The sequence below is a fragment of the Elephantulus edwardii genome, unplaced genomic scaffold (assembly GCF_000299155.1).
Source record: "Elephantulus edwardii isolate Elephantulus edwardi_28Jun2011 unplaced genomic scaffold, EleEdw1.0 scaffold00234, whole genome shotgun sequence".
In the NCBI taxonomy this organism is placed as follows: domain Eukaryota; kingdom Metazoa; phylum Chordata; class Mammalia; order Macroscelidea; family Macroscelididae; genus Elephantulus; species Elephantulus edwardii.
In genome coordinates, this window is record NW_006399984.1 from 4,165,215 (window position 1) to 4,168,739 (window position 3,525).

General features: G+C 40.0%; 1 pseudogene; it reads right to left on the reverse strand.

Moving 5' to 3' along the window:
• Window positions 1-573: 573 nt before the first annotated feature.
• LOC102854895 lies at window positions 574-1,624 on the reverse strand (annotated as a pseudogene).
• Window positions 1,625-3,525: the final 1,901 nt, after the last annotated feature.

Below are 3,525 nucleotides of genomic sequence, written 5' to 3' on the forward strand. Positions count from 1 at the left end.
TAGTCCACGGGATATTCAGTACTCTTCTCCAACACCTTACCTTAATGGCATCAATTTTTCTGTCATCCTAATTCAATATCCAGCTCTCAGATACACAGAAAATGATTAAAAAGACCTTGGCCTGAATCAGGTATACTATGGTCTTCAAACTGCTCCTCAGTAATTTGGAGAGGTCTCTGACTGCAGACATCCCCAATGCAATAAATTTATTTTTGTGCATGTTTTCTTAATAAATCTTCTATTTTAGAATTTAAAAAAATGTTATTAAGATTAAAAAAATTGAGAACTGATATTGTGTAGCTGTGGTGATTAGCCCAAGTGGTTATAGTTAGCAAGAAAGACACAGATCATTTAAGTTGCAAGGAAACCCCAAAACAATTATAATGAGCCTTGCTAAGTTCTATGTCTGCACAAAAAAAACCAACAACCCCAAAACCCCCAACAAACCACCAGGATGGCAATAAAGTGAATCACTGAAGATCAGCTCTGTAAGCTGGGAACACAACTGAATCTGAAATCATCTGTTCCAGGAGCTACACAGAGCCTCGTGCTGATTCGTGTGTAAGTCACAGCTCACTGGGCTGTTTCCATGAGACACAGGTTCTTGGTTTCGGAATTCCTGAGCTGTTTACTCACTGTGCCTGAACAGCTGACTTCCCACAGCGTGTGCTTTAGGATCTCCGCCACAGAGGAACAGAGTCGAACTTGGAACTTCTTGCTGATGAGGACGTACAGGATGGGGTTTAAGCAACTATTGAGGAAGGCCAGGGCGGTGGAGATGGGTATTCCGGCCTCTAGCACTTGGAAAAAGTAGCTGTTGTGGTAAATCATGAGCTCCCAAATGCTAAACAGATGATAAGGAGTCCAGCAGATCAAAAAGGCAATGACCACAGCCAAGACTGTCCAGAAGTGCTTAGTAGAGATCACGATGTTTCGCTTCTTCACCTGAAAGATGAGACATGGTTATCAAAGGGAAGAGGTACCCAACAATGAATTTCACCCAGGTCAGAGCATGGTGCCTCATCAGTTCGAGATCAGGGTCATTCTCATGGAAATTGTTATAGCACAAGACGTGGCTGTTGAGCTTCACAACATCTCTGAAGTAGAGGGCGGGGCCAGCAATCAGAGATGCGAGAAGCCAGACGAATATGATCACTATTAGGGCGTTCTTCAGGGTTCGGTGTCGGTGAGACAAGACAGGATGGACCAAGTGAATGTAGCGGTCTAGGCTTATCACTGTCAGGAAGAAAATACTGGCAAACATGTTCAACTGAGCGATGAAGGAATTGGCCTTGCACAACAAGATGCCAAAAGGCCAGTGGAAGTTCATGGCTACGTAGGAGACGTAGAGGGGCATGCAGAGAACAAAGATGAGATCTGCAATGGCCAGATTGAGGAACCAGAGGGTGGCAACTGTCTTCTTCCACTTGAAGCCTGTGAACCAAATGACAGTGGCATTCCCTGGGACCCCCAGAACAAACGCTAAACAGTATAACCCCACTGACACCCAGTGGACAATTCCCACATGGACTTTCTCCTCTAAGTCTGCCTCCTGAAAGTAATATTCCAGGGAGTAGGAATAGTTCTCAAAATCCTCAAACCATGGTTCCTCTAGATCTTCCATAGTGTAGCTGCGTGGAGAAGGAGGAAATCAGTAGATGAAGATTCTCTTCCTGGCTACGTGATCTTGGGCAAATCACTTGTTTCTTTGAATCTCCTGTTTTCTCACCTTGTAATCTAAAGAGGTCAATACGAATTCATCACCAAGTGTCGTTTTCTCCCTCTTGTTTTGTCCCCAGCAACGGGCTTCTTAGAAATGATATCTCCCAATGCAATAAATTTTGTTGTTGGTTAGGTGCCATCAAGTCAAGTTACATACAAGTCATAGCAATCCTATTAACAACCAATCTGAACTTTGTCCTTTCTAGTGTCATCTTCATTATCTCCGATATACTTGAATCCACTATTATAGTTATTTATTCTTTTGAGGTCTTCCTCTCTTTTGCTGACTCTGTGCTTTTCCAAGGACTAGCCTCAAATATGTAAGATGACCATCATGACCCTCACACGTCAGGAAAACCCTAGTTGAATTTTCAAGAAATACTTTTTTATTCTTTTACCAGCCCATGGGATATTTGGTACTCTTCTCCAACATCACAGCTCAAAGATTCTTCTTCTGTCATCCTTAGTCATTGTCCAACTGTCAGACTAATTGAAAACATTTTAGCTTAAATAAACTGTACCCTTAGTCTTCAAATTGAATTATTGCTCCTCAGTCCTTGACAGCAGATTTTCCCAATGCCATACATCTTTTGATTTCTTCACTCTTTTTATCATGGATGTTGATTGTGAATCCAAGTAAGAGAATCACTGATGTAATCCAAGTTGAAGGCAGTCTTAATTCTCTGTAGCACAGATTCTTTCTAGGCCATTCAAAATTTTGTCCATAGAATCCTTCAGTATTACACTTTGAAGTTCTAGTTTGTTTTTCAACTTGAGAAAGATCGAGTGAGTTTTTACCTTTTTATTTGCTAACTTCAGCTCTTTGCACATTTCATTATCAAATACTTTGTCTTTTTAAATGGCTCTTTAAATCCTGTTTGTCTCTTTTACTTCAGCTATTCTTTGTTTTGGCTTCTCAAACTCTAGTTCAATTTTCAGAGTCTCTTCTAACATCACTTTTAAAAAAAAAAAATTTTTAAAAATTTTATTTCATACTGGTTTACTTACAAAGTTCGTATGCATTGTTTTTCAAACCGGATCTTTCCCATTTCCTTTTCCCACCATTCCCTCTACCCAACAAATTATGTGAACCTATAATTGCCTACCTGCCCATCCTCGTCCCTCATACTTTCTCCCCCCTGAACCCTCATACACATTTTACTAGCTATCTTTCTATTTTGACAATAATAATCTAATACAGTATTTGTCCTTATGGGACTGAGTTCACTACCAAGTTAGGTGGTAATTTTCAAAATCATTATTCCTGAACGCTGTGTCATAATCCATCATGTGAATGTACTATAATTTCTCAATCTATTCAGTTGTGTTTAGATATTTAGGATGTTTCTATGTTCTTGAGATGATGAATTACGATTCTATGAACATTGGTGTACAAATCTCTGTTTGTGCCTCAGTTCTAATTTTCTCAGAGCATATTCCAATCAGTGAAATAGTCGGGTCATATAGAATTTCTATGTTCAGCTTTCTGAGGAAATGCCAGACTACCCTCCTGAGTGGCTGTACCAGTTTACAACCCCATCAACAGTGTAAAAGAGTCCCTATCTCTGACATCCTAACATTTATCACTTGCTGTCCTACTAAACTTTGCCACTGCTACTGGAGTGAGATGGCATCACACTGTGGTTTTGATTTGCATCTCTTTTATTGTCAGTGACTTTGAACATTTGTGTTTGTTGGCCATCCAAATATTTTCCACTGTGAAAATTCTTTCCATGACCATTTTGTAACTGTGTTACCAGTCTTTTTCTTGCAGAGGCACTGTAGGATTCCATAAACTCTTGA